General features: G+C 44.6%; 2 protein-coding genes across 5 annotated transcripts in view; both read left to right on the forward strand.

Moving 5' to 3' along the window:
* The window catches only part of Erich1 (glutamate-rich 1), a gene marked incomplete at its 5' end in the record, with an annotated part of 52,793,804 nt that overhangs the window by 22,214,102 nt on the left and 30,560,813 nt on the right, over positions 1 to 18,889 (forward strand).
* Stox2 (storkhead box 2) overlaps positions 1 to 18,889 on the forward strand; it is a 239,065-nt gene that overhangs the window by 134,978 nt on the left and 85,198 nt on the right. The window contains exon 1 of one of the 5 annotated variants that reach the window (XM_087588334.1): positions 12,211 to 12,294. The exons of the other annotated variants lie outside the window; for them this stretch is intronic. The gene's annotated coding sequence lies outside the window, so the exon portion shown is untranslated. Of the gene's footprint in view, positions 1 to 12,210; positions 12,295 to 18,889 lie in introns of those variants that run through there. 5 annotated transcript variants of the gene reach the window in all.

The raw sequence follows: 18,889 nt of genomic DNA on the forward strand, positions 1-18,889 counted from the left end.
GCAGATCACTCTTTAGAACTAGTTGGTTTTAAGAAGTAAGAGAAAATAAAAGGCACTCTATACCTTGCTGGTGGGAATGTAAACCAGGGTAACCACTGTGGAAAAAGTTCATCAAAAATCCAGCAGTGGAACCCCAGGATCCAACTATACCACTTCTGAGAACATTCCTAGAGAACCCAAATCAGCATACCAGGGAGATATCTGATCATCTATCTCAGCGCAGCTCTGTCCTTAGTAGCCAAGTTGTAGAATGAACCTAGCTGTCTGGTGACATGTCTGGTAAAGAAGACAGGCTATGCACACTCGCAGTGGAAGTTTATTTAGCTGTAAAGAAAGAGGGGGCTTGAAGGAGGATGGGTGGAATTGGAGAACACCTCAATAAGAGAGATGCCAGGCCTAGAAAGGCACATATGTTTTTATTCATGTGTGGAGCCTAGATTGTGTACACACACACACACACACACACACACACACACACACACACACACACACAGCATAATAGAAGGATTATTTGGGATGGGGAACCAGCAAGAGGAGTCACAGGAGAGGGTAATGAACAAATGTGGTTAAAGGTACATGATATACTTGATTAAAACTGTCACAGAAAACCTCCATTGCTTTGTATAACAAATCTACACTAAGTTAAAAAGATGAATCGGGGTGTTGTTTCTGAAGAACATAGGGAACCATCAGGAAGCCGGGGAAAGTGGAACAGATGATGATTTCTATTTTGGAAGAACAGATGTGTTCTCAGAGCCAGGAGGTCCTTTAGGCACGCTTGTGCATAGCGGAGGTTAGAGGGCTGGAGGTCATCCATGCAGAGGAGCCTTGAGAACACCAGAATAGCCCAGCTTTTTTGTACTCTCTGGTCTGCTTTTCTAGGTGGCTTCAGTTATTTTTATTTCCGGCAGATGGAGGGTCAACTGGACTTCATGGACTGAGTTCTCCTTCGAGTTTCAAAACCCCGGGGACTCAGCGTTAGGACTGCTTGTAGGTTACTCCCCTGGACTTCAGAACCAAAGTCTGGTGCAATTCCTAGGTTTGCGTTATTGGTGTTTACATGGGATCGATAGTCCCTTTGTTGGCAGCAGGAGCATGCTTTGGTGTCTGTAGTGCAGGTTTGGGAAGAAGGAGAGCGACGCAAGTGACTGCACAAAAGATGGGACCAGCTATGTAAATAATGTATGCTTCAAACATCTGTCATATACCTATTCAGTGGAAAAATTATGGCTTAGGTAACTCACTTTCACAGTTAAAAAAAAAAATCTCCATTCATCTTTCTACTTTAATCCATGACGACTCCTCCAGGCCAAGTTTTCTCTTTTTGAAGATAAAAGAGAGATATTTGGCAGATGCCTGCAGGCATTCGGGGCAGAGGACGGATGCCTGGCCTCATCCTTCTGATGGCCACAGTTTCCCAGGGTGGGACTGTCTGGCAATTAACATCCTACCTCAGCCTTGCTGCACGTTTCAGTCTGGTCTCTTCCTCTCAGGGAGCCAAAGGCATCTCCACTGCTTCTCGTGCACCCACCTTTTGCTTCGAAATGATTTCCACAGTAGGTGAACTGATGCCCATTGTGGTGATTGAGATGCGTCTGCCATTTTTGTTTCTTCACATTTGGGCATCAATTTTAGCTCTGCTATAGCCCCCAACGGTTATGTGTTTGACAAAGTCTTCCAAAATACCTATTCAAGCTCCAGCCTCTGGTGCCCGAGAATATGACGGTATCTGGAGATGAGGTGTGGATGTAGTCTTGCTGACGTGCTGTGTAGGGTGGGCTCTGCATCCAATATGTAAATAGAAGAAAAGAGTTCCAGGGGAGGGGGACATCATGTGACTCTAGGGGCAGACGTGGGAGTATTCATCAGCCAAGTGGTTGCTAGCCACCATCAGAAGCCAGAAAGAGGCCCAGATATATTCTTCTTGAAAGGAACTAGCTTTACCTATGTCTGTAATTCAACTTTAGGACTCAGAGTCCTTTTCGCTTGCTCTGTTCTAGTTTTCGTTGCTTATTACGGGGGCGTTAGGACACAAATCTTTTCACCATTGGGTCATTGGTGGGAGGCAGAGTCTGCCTTCTCTATGGAGATGCTCAATGGCTGCATGATTTCCCTCCCTTCCCCTCCCCTCTCCTTCCTTATCCTTCCTCCCCTTCCCTCCTCTCCTCTCTTGTCCCCTCCCATCTCCTTCTTTATCCTTCCTTCCCCTCCCCTCCCCTTCTCTTTTTTTTCCCAGTTGCACACACCTTTTCCCTTCTTGACTTTGAACCTTGCTCTGCTGGGACAACTGGTGGGCCCATGAGATGAAGTCTTTAGGCTTTCAGTAGGGTAGCAATTCCAAGGTAGTGGTGGCCCTTAGTAGTTTGTGTCCCTATGGCTGTGCTGGTAGTGCCAGCTGCTCTTTTGTGATTGCTAATGGGGACCTTTTCCTTCGTAAAATGTCTCTGTCTTCAGCGTTCCAAGCCCTACCTTTCCCATCATGCCTGATCACCTATGAGTCACTAATGTACTTGAACAGGTTGCTTTTCTGAGAGGCTGTCTGTGAGTTAGGGCTGAGAGACAGGCCCTGAGAGCCTGGCTTCACCGTCCAGCTTTTCTACCACTCTGTGAGGAAGCAGACATGTTAGCTGTTTTCCTAGGAGCTCAGTTTCCTGTCTTGAAAAACAGGAATCATAATGGTAGCTGCTCATCAGGCATTGGGTGAATTGTGTGAACTCATTCATATGCATAAAGCCTTAGGACCAGCCTGATTCCTTAAAGGTGTGGAACCTCTATTGCTTATTATTAGTGTTTCTTAAAGAGCCCATGCTGACCTGTGTTACTTGTAACTGAGGATCCCATCCAGTTAAGAGTTGGGGCAGTAGCATCAGTAGTTGTCACTTTAAACTCTAAGGATTGATCTAAAAAAAAAAAAAGGATTACATAGAAACTATACAACAAATAAAATTTTGGTTCTCACTTTGCAACAATGTTGCTTTCATTTTTGAAAAGTTTCCACTCTTATCTGTCTGTTGATAGCCCCTCTTGCTTCACACGTGGCTTCCTTTTGGTGTTTTGGTCTATTCTAGAGCAGTGGTTCTCAACCTGTAGGTTGAGATTGCTCTGGGGATTAAAGGACCCTGCCATGGGAGTTGCATATCAGATATCCTGCAGATCGGATATTTACATTTTATAACAGTAGCAAATTATGATTCTGGGAGTGGCAACCAAAATAATTTTATGGTTAGGGATCATCTCAACATAAGGAACTGGATTAAAGTGTTGCATGGTTAGGAAGGTTGAGAACCACTGTCCTCAACCTGAAGTACTGATTTCTGTTCTCATAGTATCTTTGTACATCTATGTGAGCATTAAATATTGGTCATTATTTTCCCATGTGACCCCTCTATTTTAGGTCTGGGAACGTAGTAGCTAATTTGCATGGATAAGTAGGACACACCGTCTTGCTCAGATTCCTGGTAGTAACAGTATGGATTTGGAAGTCCAGTTCTGTCTTTAACCTGAGGCACAGTTAGCACCCAGGAGTGATATGAAGACCTCGTTGTGTAATTGTGGCTATTTGTCACCTTGCTGCAGTCTCTGAGTCTAAAGGGCAAACAGGGAAGAAGGAGCTATCTCTATGGTTACGAGGCTGAACTGGTAGAGCCTCTGAGGAAACAGCAAGTAAGCGAGCAAGCAGACAAACAAACCAATCCAATATAGATCTTTTGGCAATGTTGTAAGCAGACTCACTTTTTTGACTCCACCAACTATCTAAAAAGGAAACATCCTTCCAGATCAGATGCTCACGTTTGTGATTGTAACAGTAAACCAGGGAACTCATCTGAACTTTCATTTCAAATTGGTTTTCAAATATTTGAAAGAAGCATTTGGACACATTTCTCTCCTGTTTATCAACACGTTCTTTATAGTGCAGACAAAGGACATATGTTGATAAACTTGAAAAAAAACCTTTTAAAAGTCTGCTGGAGAAAGTGAATGATGGAAGCTTAAGTAGAAGAGGAAAGATGATAAAAATTGTGTGGAGTTTCCCACTTTTGTGGACACAGAACTTTGCACAGCAGCCGAACACCGTGAGTTAAGGCTCCGAAATTTGCAAAACTGGAGATACAGCCCAGTGGTTAGAGCACTTGTTGTACCAGTATGAGGACCAGATTTGGATCCTCAGAATAAGTGCCAGGTGAGTATGGTGGCCTGACTGTAGTTCCAGCAGTGCAAGGAAAAGCAGTTGAGCCCTGAGCAAGCTGGCTTTTGAGATTAGTTGTATCTGCAAGCTCTGGGTTTGATTTAGAGACTCTGCCTCCATGAATAATACAAAAACACAGTGAAGGAAGCCTCTTGATGTCAGCTTCGGGCCCCTGTATGTACATTCACACACGCACACACATGTGCGTGCACACACACCAAGAGAGATAGAAGAAAAAGGAAGGTCAAACAGTTGCATAGGGTGCCCTAGCCTCCACTTACTGGCTGAGTAGTACTGGCAATTTATATATTCAGATTACCTTTTTTTTTTTATCTATAAAGTGAGAATAAAGTGGTATCTAAGTCAGTTTCTATGTAGATTAAAGGAGCCGACGCTTGGAAGAGGGCTGGTAGGGTACCTCGTGCAGGGTAAGGTCTGCTGTTGGATCATCTTTAGGGACGTAGCTATGTGGACACAGGTATTCCTTGGTGCTTCACAACTGAAAGTGCAAGAGGGTGCCAGCAGCCAACGTGTCCAAGGTCAGACCAAGGTCAGGGGTCTATTTAAGTCAGATTCTTAGCTTCTTACACAGTATTCATTTAATCAGAAATCAAATATTCCATTTCTCATTGATTTTGATATGTGATCTAAGGAAGCCCACCGAATTAGTCATTTATCTAAGTAGGCTCCTTGTTCTCAGATTTCCAACTTAGAAAAAAAAAAGATCAAGAATCACTATGAAGTCAACAGTCCTGTGAAATATGAATCCAAAGGAACTCGACTTCACTTAGAAATCATCTAGTCATATGCGGTTTAACCCGAGATGCTTATTTTGACTTTTCACTAGAAGGTAAATGCAAAAAATCGCCTCTGGAGGTGGGAGCTGGGCTGTGTCTGTGCATTTCCATATGGAACAAAAATGGGTCTCACCTAAGCTCACTCTGAAAAAGGAAACAAAGGTATCATTTCCAAGGTTAACTTGGAGGGAAAGCCTAGTGGTATCCCTCCTTTGAACCAAGTGCATTTTCTCAGTTTTGCTGGGTCTTAAAAAGTAGGGACGGTTCTGTAGATCTGGGAGTGTATGGCACAATTTGGGCCCTGCTTTCCCTGATGAATCTCTGCCATTTTCCCACAGACGTAAGTTCATAGCCCGATTTGGAACTCTGACCTGGCACTTGAGCGAGAGACGGAAAGCGCTTGCCATCCAGATTAGCTTTCAAAGCTTCATGGGAATCCCACCCAGCTAAGGGTCTGGGAGCTCAGAACTTAGACACCTATGTGGTTGCATCCACCTGAGTCATTCATGGTCACTTTGAGTACATCATCTGGTCAGGTCCCCAGTGGTCCTGTCCTTCGATCCCAGGGGGAATGGTATAAAGATAGTCTGAAGGTGGAAGTAATCTACTTCCTGTGCTCCTGACTAAGCAGTTAAACTTCAAAAGCTGCCGATGTGTGAGAGCAGGCAAGGTGTAGGCTTTGCCAGGAAAGGCTTAGTTTCTTTAGAATACAGACTACATTCCATGTGTTGGTACTCCCTCTTCTGTCTCTCTGTCTCTGTCTCTGTTTCCTTCCCCTCTCCCCCTGTGTGTGTGCGTTCGTGTGTGTGTGTGTGTGTGTGAGAGAGAGAGAGAGAGAGAGAGAGAGAGACAGAGACAGAGACAGAGACAGAGACAGAGACAGAGAGAGAGAGACTTACTCACGGGGAGAAGTCAGAGCCTTCTTGAGATGCTAAGTTATTTTTTTTCTTATTGTTTGGTCAAATACCTGACAAGAAGCACCTTAAGGGAAGAAGGGTTACTTTGGTTCACAGTTGGAGGGATACAGTCCTTCATGGCGGTGGGCAAGGCTTGGCAGGGGTGTACAGCAGCTGGTGGTTTTGCTTCAGTAACCCAAAGGTAGAGGAAGACAGGAAGTGAGGCCAGCCATAAAACATCAAGGCCTACTTCCAGTGACCTACTTCCTTCAGTAAGAACTCACCAAACAAGGCCTCAGCTGGGGACCAGGTATTAAAACACATGAACCTACATATGGGGAACATTTCCGTCCAAACTATGACAGATGCTGTTAAGTAGTACATGGCCTCCAACCTTATGGACAAAACAACATGGCTGCCCACCCAACTCAGCCACACATGCGGCCACATAGGCATTGGTCCTTTGACTACATCTGATGCTGTTGGCTTATCAGAGATGCGACTAACAGCCGTGAAGTGTCTTGGAGGCAGGTTGTTGAGAGACAGATTCTTGGAAGCTATAGCTAGTCTTGGGGTCAGAAGGCTTCCTCTGGTTTGCTTCAGCCTGACTACGTCATCCCTTATAAAACAACAGAGCTCCTGCAATTGAGGTGTCCAGACAGACTCCTCATGTTTTATTCACATTGCTCCCAAGTCAGTGACCTACTTTTCATTGGTACCCCATCTACAGCGTGTGTCTACTAGTCAGTGTAAAGCCACTACCTCACTGAGGCCTCCACCAAGCATGGCATCCACCAGTGAATGTTTTCAGTGGGACCAATGGTAGGCCTTGTACATTTGCACGCAGCGTGCTGATTCTCAAGCATGCCCACAGCACCTTTAGTCATGAATGATCAGCCAAGACCTTACGTTTTAACAACACTAAAATTAACTTTGAGAATTACCTGTGTGCTTTGTTTGGTGTCTGCATACGTCCACATATGTGTAGGTGTTCTCCCTCCTCCCTGGGCATGTATGTGCAGTCAGTTGGTATGAAGTGTCTTCCTTTATTATCCTCTGTCATAGTAAAATAAGATTAATTTACATATTTTTGTATATGTGTGCGTGCACGCACATGAATGTGTGTATTGCACATGTGCACGTGGGTGCCCTTGGAAACCAGAAGGGAGTGTCAGAGGCTCTGGGCCTGGAGTTACATGCAGGAGGTTCTGAGCTAGCTGATGTGTGGTGGGACTGAATTTCACTCTTCTGTAAGAGCACTAAGTGATCCTAACTCTGAGTCATCTCTCTAGCCCCACCAGCGTATCTTTGGAGACAAGGCCTCTAATTGCATCTGGAGCCTACCTTTTGGATGAGCCCCTGGGGTACCTCTGTCTCCACCCTATCCCAGCAATGGAGCCATAAGCCTGAGCTATCCTCCGTGGGTTCTGGGGATTCAAACTCTGGTCTTCTTATTTCCTCTACATATACTTTGCTCCAACGGCCATCTTCCCAGTCTGGAGTTAAGTTTTTATTTTATTTTAAGTAGAATCTTTTTATTCTCTAAGCGTTTTTCCTTGTACTTCCTGCAAAGGGGTGAAATGGGGTGGATTCTATTCAAGAAGCCTATGTTGAACGGAGAGGAACAAATTTCAAGGTTGTTCTGTACCCGTCTTAATGAGTTTTAACTTGAATAATTATGTATGTTACTTGAGACTGACCTTTCTGCAGCGCACAGGAGTTCTGTGGATGTCTTGCCTCCTCTTTGGAGTAGTAGATCCTAGACAGAGCTGTCAGGGGTGGAGTGGGGAGCTGCTTTTGCCCTTCCCCTTCTTATCACCCACCCAGAGTGGGGTTCTTCACACCCTCGTGAGCGCTTCTGATGCTTTAATTGGCCTGATGTTTGATAGCTGTCAATCACGAGGGATAGCCCTGATTCTTAGGGGAGATCAGCCTCGACTTTGCACAAGTCCTAGGTCCTAACTCGTTTAGCACAAAGGTGCCTGACAGCCACATGTGCAACCTTGACTGAAAGAATTCCTATGTAAATGTATGCGCTGGTGTAAACTCATAATCCTCTTCATTTGCATATATATGTATATATGTATATATACACATACATATATACATACACACACACACACACACACACACACACACATATATATATATATATTCTTTCACTAAGTTTGAAGCTAAGCTTGGTGGCCATCACCCACCCACCCATGATCCTCCTGTCTCCGCTCCTCTCCTGGGTGCTGGGGATTTAAACTCAGGAAGGTTCCCCTGCATGTACAGCTAGTGTCCTTAGCTTCTGAGCCATCTTCTGAGGCTGGGCAACACATTTTCTTTCACTTTCTTATTTTTCCCTGTACTCTCCTTGAGTCCTTTGGCTGTGAAAACAACGAAGAGCAAGGTTGAGTGTAGTCTTAACATCTGCCACGTGTTTTTGGAAGCATTGCGACTGAACATACTCTGGAGATTACAACAGGCCAAATCACGAAGGGAGCTGACAGGACCCGATGCTGTAATTCAAGATGACGTTATCAGGCAGAGAAGACCTTGCGTAGGCCTGTAGGTGTAAGATAAGATTAAATCCAACATAATCAAGAAGTTAATAAAATAGGGATCTGGGTGAATCCTAGATGATAGGGGATGATAAAGTTATAGATGGCTAGCAGTGGATAAATGAATGATGTCTTTGCCAATCAGTTAACTGGCTTAGAATATATTACACTAAATATGCATTATAAAACCTCCACTTTGGGTGGGTATGGGCAGGGCCTGTGACTCCTTGTAGGAGAGTGATTCCATCAAAAAAAAAATACTCTTCTCAGTTCCAAGTTCCCCGAGTTTCTCAGCAATGGGAGGATGAGTTCTGTTCCCTTGGTAACGGGGTGAATGCCAACAGGGTGGTGAGAGGATAGTCTTTATTTAGTTTTTCTACTGGTGCAAACTTCTGCAAAACCAAGAACCTATAGGATCCCCAAACTATATCACACTGAAAAAAATCCAAATACCGAAAATCCCCAGTGTTCTAGCACAAGGTTTTAATCATATATTTTCTAAAAATTCCTCAAATTTCAAGAAAAAGTAATTGAAATTATTTATTTCTACTACTCACATTTAAGTTCTCTATAAACAAAAGAATATTGGAGAAATAAAGTGCAAAGTTTACTAGGAAAATGTGATCTGTGGTGTTTGTAAAGTTTAAGCTTTAAGGTCAAGGGGGTCACTGTGTAAAAAGGTCAAGTTCACTCGTGTTCCATTTCTCAAGAGTAGAATCTAAAATTATCTTCGTGTTTCTTCTTTGAACTTTGCATTATCATTTTATGTCTAATCATTTGCTGGGGCAACTTTGATTAGTAATTTGTATCTTCCTTTTTAAAAAAAGGTTTGGGGCAAGAGAGATGGCTCAGAGGTTAAGAGGTCCTGAGTTCAATTCCAAGCAACCACATGGTGGCTCACAACCATCTGTGATGGGATCTGATGCCCTCTTCTGGTGTGTCTGAAGACAGCTACAGTGCACTCATATACATTAAATAAATAATATTAACAAAAAGATTTTTTTTAAAAAAGGAGGATTGGGGATCTACAAGCCTCAGCCAGGTAAGGTGGGATGAGGACATTCAGTAATATGTGGGACACCTGGTGTTTGAATTGGGAGACTTACTTCAAAAAAATAATATTTTTGTGTACACTTGGAACATTCCATGCATTTATACAATGCATTTTGGTTATATCCACCCATCACTTCCCACCTCCAACTTCCCCTGTGAGCAGGAAGACTCTGTAAGGTCCCCGTGCCCTATTCTTTTGGAAAAAAAGATAGTTTGTTTCTAAAGTAAAAATATAATTGATTCTGTAAACCTAGTTTAAGTTTTTACTTTATCTACATTGGTGTTTTGCCTGTATGATGTGTCTGTCTGTGTGTGGGGATCAGACCGCTGGAACTGGAGTTAAGGGCAGGTGTGACCTGTCATGTGTGTCCCAGGAACTGAACCCAGGTCGCCTAGAAATGCTTTATAAGTCATCCCCCAAGTCCCCTGTAAACTATTGTAAAGCATGCTTTAAACAATAATTTCCCATTTTCTTCCTCCCGGTCCCTAACAACTGCTATTCTGTCTTTGTGAATTTCTGGATACCTCGCAGAAGCACTTCTATGTGGAGTCATGTAGTATTCATTTGTGACTGGTTTGTGTCACTTCACGTCATATCCTGAAAGTCCAATGATGCTGTACCTCCTCAGATTTCTTTCTCTTTTCTCAGGATAAATAATAATCTATTCTACTGTGGGTGCACACAACATTCATCTTCCAGTGAACATTTTGACTTAGATACTTTTATTAAGGAAGTATTGTATTGAGAACTTGCTTTTAATTTTTTTAAATCCCTTAGAACTCTTGACCTTTGTGAGGTATCACCAAATTTCTCGCAGCTGTGGTGTTGTTTTACATCCTAGATTTCAACACCACTGTACCTCATATTCTCTAGATGTGATGGGTGTGTAGTTTCAACAACCTACCTTAAGAATGCATATTTGGGGTCTGGAGAGATGGCTCAGTGGTTAAGAGCACTGACTGCTCTTCCAGAGGTCCTGAGTTCAAATCCCAGCAACCACATGGTGACTCACAACCATCAGTAATGGGATCTGATGCCCTTCTGGAGTGTCTGAAGACAGCTACAGTGTACTCATATATAATAAATAAATAAATCTTTAAAAAAAAGAATGTATATTTGGACTGGGGCTCAGTGGAAGGTTAAACTCTTGCCCTATAAATCTGAGAATCTCAGTTAAGATTCCCAGAACCCACACAAGGAGGGATGAGGTAGGGCAAGTGTTTGTAATTCTATGACTCCTGTGGTGACATGGGGGCACAGAAGCAGACGTCTCGCAGGCCTGGTGTGCTTGATGGTGAAACCCTATTTCAATCAAGTTGGAAGGCAAGGACTGATTTGCAAGGTTGACCTCTGACCTCCTCACAGATGCTGTGCAATTCAGGCACTTACACACACACACACACACACACACACACACACACACACACACACACGCGCTCTCTCTCTCTCTCTCTCTCTCTCTCTCCCCCCACATATTCACACACACACACTCACATCCTCCCACATTCATACACACTCACACACAAACATGCACACACGAAGAGGCATCAGCAGTTTCACAGAGTTTTATTTGATCACTGTTTCCTTAACTTTTCTTTTAAACACGAAAGGTGTATTTAAATATGGGTATTGTTTTAGTTAGGCCTTTACTGCTTTGAAGAGACACCATGACCAAAGTAACATAAAGAAAAAAACCATTTCACTGGAGCTGGCTTACGGTTTCAGAGGTTCAGTCCATATCATCGTGGTGGAAAGCGTGAGGGTGCGGAGGCAGACACAGTGCTGGAAGGGCTGAGAGTTCTGTATCTCGATCCACAGGTCGCAGAGGGAGACTGTGTGCCACAGTAGGTGTAGCTTGAGCATAAGAGACCTCAAAGCCTGCCTACACAGTGACACACTTCCTGCAACAAGGCCACTCCTCCTAATAGTGCCACTCCCTGTGAGCGAAGCACATTCAAATACATGAGTCTATGGGGGGCCCTACTTATCCAAACCACCATAGACATGATTAACTTCTAATCATTTAACTTTGATCCCCATTTTCAGTGCACACCGTGAGAGGGTGTTGTAATGTAAGGATATGAAGCCCTGTGCCTTTGCCTGCAAGTTGCTTGAAATATATTTAAGATCATAGAGTGCACTGCAGAAAACAGGACGCTTCACTCTGCAGAGTCCCAAAGCCTCACCTAGGGCCTTAAGGAGGTGTGGTGTGACACCCTTAGGCTCTGTTCGGCAGCACCGATTCGTCACTGTCCTTGCCTTCTAGCTCCACGCAGCAGGAAATCGCTGTGGCAGGAACATTCTGTGTAGACTGCAGTTCCTAGACACCATCTGGGGACCGGCGTCGGCTTGGTTCCTTCTGCAGAGTCATCCAGGGAGCTTGTTAAGCAGCCGCACATCTTGGCCTCATTCTCGAAGTGTTTGTAGGTTTGGGATGAGGCCCAGAACTTTATGTTTTAAAACACTCTCTAGGTAATTTTGGGTCTGGGAGCCACTGATTTGCCATTGTCTCAGACTGTGGGCTTCCTAGTGTCTTTGTTTAGTACTTTACTGTCCGGAATCAATGCCTGCAGGGGAAGACCTTGACGTTTCGGTTCCTCCAGAGGGTTAACATCTCTACTTAGATTCTGGAAGCCCACAACTTCCTGGAGACTCATGGGAAACAACTGCAGGGCTGTGGGTGAGAGTGAGGAAGGGTTAGGAGTGTGTGATGTCATAGGCTGTAGCGCTCAGCAGAACTAGAGACGAGGAGACGAGGAGGGGCGCAGAGCACTCTGAGGCAGCATCATAGGCTCACTGGAGTCATCTCTGCAAGGTAAGGGCTGTAGAAGTTGGGGTGAAGAGAGGCAGGAGACAGGAGGGTTCACAGCGAGCAGTCTGTCCCTCTGGAAACTAGCTAGGTGTGGTGAGAGATGAAAGTCACAAGGGAGGAGAGGCCAGAATGGAGAAGGACCTGATATTTTAAGCCGGGAGCTGTAATTTTGTTCTAAGTATAAAATGTCACCCAAGAGTTTTAAGTAGGGGTGTAGTGTGCTGGGATTTGCAATTACAGAAAGGTAACCCTGGCGCAGGCAGATCTAGGTCAAGTAGCCAAGAGGAAGAAACTGATGGGCAGAGAATGGGTGTGGGGCAGTCCGTGCCATGCCCAGTGTGTCAGAAGCACAAAATGTCTGTCCAGTGGGAGAGTTGGAAGAGGAGAGAGGAGAAGGTGTTAAGGTCACTGTGAAGACACTTGTCAGCTGAGGGAGGGTGTGTGTGTGTGTGTGTGTGTTAAGTTTTAGTGGCAACCAACTTGCATGACTTAGGAGTTTTTATAAAACTCTCAAGACGGACAGAAACAGGGATGTGACGTGTTGGTGCAATGCTTGTCTAGCACACACGGTGCCCGGAAGGCAACGGTATGAAAGCAGACATTTGATATGTAGCTGGATCGAGAGAATGTGGATGTTCCCTTCTCCTCAAACACGTGGCCTGCAGATGAAGCCGTTGGGACTTTATCTTTGGACGTTTGTTCTTGGTAGATGAATATCATCAAGGTGCCGTGTGTGAGGAGGTGACCCATTGGTTCTGCCTCATTTTCTAGAAAGTTCTGGGTATGTTATTCTGAATACCCAGAAAGGGGATCTAACTTAGATCTACATAAGGTGAAAAATCTCCAACCAACTCACCCCGAATTTACTTCTAGTGCTGCCTTAAGAATAATTTGAATCAGATTTTGTCATCATTAAGGGTTATTTCCTTAGGACAGTCAGGACTTCTTGCTAGCTGTAGTCAAGAAAATTGATCGTTGAATTAAGCCGTTGTCAGGCGTGACTTGCTGTATATATAAAATGTTTCACTGACAGTGTAATTCATCTAACTTGGACTGAACCACACTAATTTGAGATAATTGGGAGGAAGACCTGTCTAAGGAAGTGAAAGATTTAAATGTTATGGAATATTTAATGAAAGGAAGCCATTCCTTTTATGTCCTTAGGATATGTAACGAATGGATAAATTATTTATAATTAGCATATCAATTGTTGCCATGGTGGAAGTTCCTTCGCATTTGAAAACAGGCTATTTTTTTCCATCCTCAATAGTAGATACAGGCCTGTCCAATCTTATAAACACTGCTTAATTGCACTAACCAAAGGAAGAGTGACTGTCGTCCTGGCCCTCTCCTGTAATCCCTAAACTCACAGCTGATAGGCTGCATATGATGACTCTTTGCTATATGGAGGAATCAGGTCATTCTCCTTAAAGACAGGGCTATGATATTTTTGTACCCTACCATCTGTGTGAAAACACATGCGCTTCTGAAGCTTAAGAGGAAACGATACCTACGTAAATATTCAAGATAAACAGGCAAAATATTCAACGTAAATTACAAAGTAAAAATTGAAACGAGAAAAAATTCTCAAGACAGGGTGGAGGACATGGGTGTATTCGTAGAATGCTTGTCTAGCATACACAATGCCCTGGTTTGACCCCCGGCATCATATAAAACCTGCAAGGTGGCACATACTGAGGAGGGGAGGCAGGAACATCCAGAGTTTAAGGCTGTCCTCAGCAATGTGCTGAAGGCCAGGCTGTCTACAGGAGACCTTGCTTCAAAAACAAACAATAAAACCCTCAAGGTAAATAATAATTAAAGGGATCTGTCAACACAAACACCCTAAATGATCAATATGTTTCTGAGATAACTCATAAATGCTCCCCCCCATGGGGGGTTATTTTAGAATTTGTGGTAATGGTGCCTTCCATGTCCTGAGGGTCGAGTTTTTAAACTAGATTCCCTAAGAGATGTAAAGGTCGGAAACTGGGATGGGAATGAAAGAAAGATCAGCTGACTGTGGGCGCCGTGGAAGAAAGGGCTGACGTCCCGGAGGCAGCGGAAGCCAGGAGAATCCAAACAGTGCATTCCGAAGAGCATCACTCATAGCTTGAGTTGCTTGGTCAGCCCTTTCGCTACAGATCCTCTGCACATGCGCAGACCTTTTCTGTTGGGTTTCTGCTAGCAGAGTCCACGCTGAGTCGTCACCCAGGGTTGGGAATTCGAGAGAAGGCTGCCAGAGGTCTCGGGGGTACATACAGGCTCTGCATATAGACACTTCTGTAGCCTGGCCCAGCCCTGGCTCCTCTGTGCCTCCGGCCCGTGTAAAGTGGGACATACACAGTACCTAATTCCTGAGAATGTTCGGATGGTTAAATGCCTTCCTAGATGTAGACCCCAAGACCATTAGCTGGTGTGCTGTTTATGCTTAGTCATAGTCAAAAGTTATTAATACGCTGATAATCTAAGGTTGGTAATGGAGGTTTTGGGTTTCTAAGAAGGGGCTGTTTGTTTCTGAGAACATTTTTTTTCCAGAGTTAGGACTTAACTGGCTGTAATTACAATGGCCCGTGACCTAGAGGAGGCATCTGAAAGATGGTTTAAAATAGATGGGCTATGCAGGGCAGACATGGGATTTTTCACTGCATGTGTTGCTGATCTGGAAGTAGCAATTAAGACTAATAGTTGTGAGGTTCCCAAGCAACGTTGTTTGATAGCAGGTAGGCGTGAGCGTGCATGTTGGTGAACCGCCCTAATTTATTGTCTTGTTTTGCCCTTTCTGAGATGGACGGTGGCATTAGATCTGTGAGGAGCTGCCATCAGTTGGCCCTCTCCTCTTCCTAGCTGCGCATAAGTGAGCAGAACTCAAGAGGGCCTGGGTTTCATCTAAAGATGAAGTCTCCTTGCTAGCGACTGATGTTCTGAGGACACTGGTGGGACTAGCAGAATAGCCAGGTTGTTCCGCAGACAGAACACAAGTGAAAATCCATTTCCAGGTTCTCGGGCGCCCATAGGGTATTAGAACAATCGCTTTATTGTGCAGTTTGCCGATTGGGTTTGCGGGCAGCTTTTTTTCTAATAGATTGGTTTTTAGCCGGGTCATCTGGAGTCTGGAGTGCGTGTTTCTGTCACTGAGGTTAGGAAGCGGGACAGATCTAGTGCTGGGACATTGCTGTGTCTTGTATTGTCTCCCAGTTCATCTCTCAGTCTTTACCAGTTTAGCTACCACATTCGTGTAGCTTCAATCACTGTCTTTACAGAGAGAAAATTAAATTGCTGGGAATCAAACCAAACAAAACCTGTACATGTGTGAAAAGGCACCTCAGTGTCTCCAGGAGTTTGTCTTGTCTAGATGCCTGAGGAATCCCCCTTCCTATTCTGACTTCAAAGGACAGTGGAACAATGGCAGCTTCGAGCCTCAAGGTTCAAGAATGGACTGGAAGCTTCAGGAAGGAGGTCTGGGATAAATGTAAAATCCTGCTGAGGAAGATTTTGATTCTGTGCCCCATCAACGTGGACACAGGCCAGTGAGTCGTTGGTGGCTGAGCCTGTCACTCAATGTGGCTCCCTGGACCTGTTCACGGGGTTTCTGAGGAAGGAGAAAATTTTCTTTGTCAAGTGGCTACTCTTTTGGAAAATGATCCCCAAAAAGCACTAACTTGTGCTGTTGGTCATAGGAACGAAGAGACAACGAGGAAATCTGACAAAATCAAAGTTTTTTGTCCAGATTGGAAAACGCTTTGATAATGTGAGAAGTACAACACCTGGTAACGGTTCTGGGGTCGCCACAGAACCCATTACCTTCCTGAATGTCCTTGGGTGAATATATCAATAAATTTCATATTCACAGACTTTAAAGATCTAAAATGATAACTCAAAAGTTTAGTTAGGAGGCAGTTCCACAATCCATAGAGCAGAAGTTGGCCAGGGTCTTGGGGTCTCTGCGCTGCCAACGGCCTATTGCCTTTGTGCTGTATACAGGGTGAGGCCCATACCCTCCAGAGCTGCTTGCAAAGTTAGTTCAGGGCAGTCGTTACGTCAAATGTAGTAGGCTCTTTTTTTGATTAGTCAGCCTTCCCTTGAATAATCAGAATCAGATTTCGGTAAATGTTTTGGGAACTCAGGGAATTGTGGTTATCTGTCTTTGGGATTTGGAAGGAATACACGTTCTCTCTTCACAGTGCGTAAAGCTTTGCGTGTTGGGTTGTTGTCATAGCTGAGTATTTTAGGGACTTAATTTATATCAATAGCCAATTAATTGTTGGGTACAATTCAAGCATTGGAAGGGAAACGGAGAAAGGGATTGGCATTTTGGTATGGATTCCGCCAGGTTCTTCTGAGTTGTCTATAAATTTTAAAATCAAATGAGCAAAGTGGCCCCTGCTAAGAATTCCTAACTCTTGGTCTCCGAAACTGCTGTCATACAACACCAATAAAAGGTCAAGGCAAAAATACAGAGAAAAACTAATTATGATCCAGGACCAATTAGGTCCATCTGTATACAGCAACACAACTCCTTTACCAGAGGGTGAACGAATACCACGGGAGAGGCGGTGGACGGATGATAACAGACGAGGGACCGAGAATGCTGTGAGACTGCGTCTCCTAAATGACAGGGAATCCTCACTTACGACACCACATCCATGTGATCAGTTTAGGATCACACAATAGACCTGTAACCAAGGAAGGGAGAAATCTCATAATGCCCCACCCCTACACAAACAAAGGTGGGCAACCAAGGGGTTCTGAGAGCTGGGGAAGTCATCTTTCCCCAAAGGAAGGAGTCCCCAAAGTGGTTTCACAACACCAGTCTGTCCTGAACCCCCGAGCATGCGAACAACACACAGAGGACTCGGCAGGTTGTATTAATATAACAGAGAAGAGGAGGCCAAGAACTGGAGACGGGAGAGGAGGAAGCACAGGAGGAGTTGGAGGAAGGAGAGGGAAATGATGTAATTGAATTAAAAAGCAAAAAGAGATCAAGACAGCAATGTCTAGGAAGGCAGCAGAATCAAGGGTGGCTGTCCCTTGTGTTTCTGAGATCCAGCAGCTAGCATTTAGGTTCAGGGCACTGTGACTGCGTTTGCACAGCTAGAAAATATTACAAGGGACTGCAACTTCTGTTTTTAAGATGGAAATGATTTCTTAATGCCAGGCATAAAAGCTTACTGTTGGGGGCTAGGGCAGTGGCCTAGCAGGTTGAGAGCCCATGGCACTGGCATGAGGGACCGAGTTTGAGTCCTAGAACCCACACCAAAACAGCAGGCATGGTGGCTATGCTTGTATTCCCAGCATAGCATGAAGACCTGAGTCTGTGTCCTAGAACCTGTGTGAGAAAAGGGATCATGGGAGGGTTTGTAATCTTAACACCGGAGAGATATAGACAGGGCCATTCCTGGGTCCTGGAATCCAGTTCTGAGCCAATAAGGGACCCCTCCCCAACAAATGGACATAGAACTAAATGGAAAGGTATTGAACGTGATCACTGGCCTGGACATGGACACGTGTGTACACGCACATGCACACACACACACCCCTTCCTAAAGTAATATGCAATTCTATCTCCCGTCTTGTGGAAAGCCATTGTTTGAATGTTTGTGTTTTAAATGCTGATCTAGATCTACAGTGCTTTTCTTCCTTTCTTGTCTGATATCCCAGCATCTTATATAGCTGTCTTCAGGCAAAAGAGACTGAGCATAAACCATATGGGTTGAAGAAGAATTTTCTTTTGAGGGTGAATCCAAGTGTTTTTATTAGTATCTAAACAGCCTTTGATACAGGCATTCATCTAGAAACGACATGATATATTGCAAATTGTCACTGCCTTCCAACTTACTAAGCAACTTTTCCTTTTAACTTCTTAAGCGTCTTTAGTTTTGTATCCCACCAAAAGGCTCGGTGGACATGCCAGCTATGCCCCGCTTGTTTCTGTTGATGGATTTGATGCTGGCTGGTGCCTGCGTGCGAGTGCTGCTGTAGAGGGCAGGTGTCTAGGGACCGTGAAAGGCAAAGGTCTTCTGTTCCTGTGCAGTGTGTGGATAGTGGGGAAAGAGCTTGAACAGGGTTAATTGTGATTGGAAGGTCATGCTGTGCAGGGCAAGGAGAAGCTGGAATTGCATTGGGAGAAGACAGGTTAGGAGGTGTCTTTAGGTAGACAGACATAGGGTTGTTCTGCTTATGGAGGCCGAGATGTGCCTGTTACTCAAAGGGCAGTAACAAGAAAGCATAGGTTTTAAATCTAGAGAACGATGTAGCAATGAAGTATAGAAGCCATGTCAAATTGGAGAGGGCAGGAGTGGGGAGCATGGAGCAGTAAGGGCTGTTCCAGAAGTCCGGGCACAAGACAGTAGTGATAGCCTGGTGTAAATGATGCCAGTGGAGAGCACAGGGGGACACCAACATGTTCTCTAGAACAGAGTTCTTTAGCAGAGGGGCAGCGGGGAGGAGTCAGTGGCAATACCTCCCCCAGGCTCCTAGCTAAGAGGTCTGTCATTTACTGAGAGTAGCTGGGGGTGGCATGGGGTGGGGCAGGCCTTAGTGGGTTCCACTCGGGGATATGTGGAGTTTGATGTCCTCATGCAGGTACACAGGTAGA

The sequence above is a fragment of the Rattus norvegicus genome, chromosome 16 (assembly GCF_021556685.1).
Source record: "Rattus norvegicus strain SHRSP/BbbUtx chromosome 16, alternate assembly SHRSP_T2T, whole genome shotgun sequence".
Classification (NCBI taxonomy): domain Eukaryota; kingdom Metazoa; phylum Chordata; class Mammalia; order Rodentia; family Muridae; genus Rattus; species Rattus norvegicus.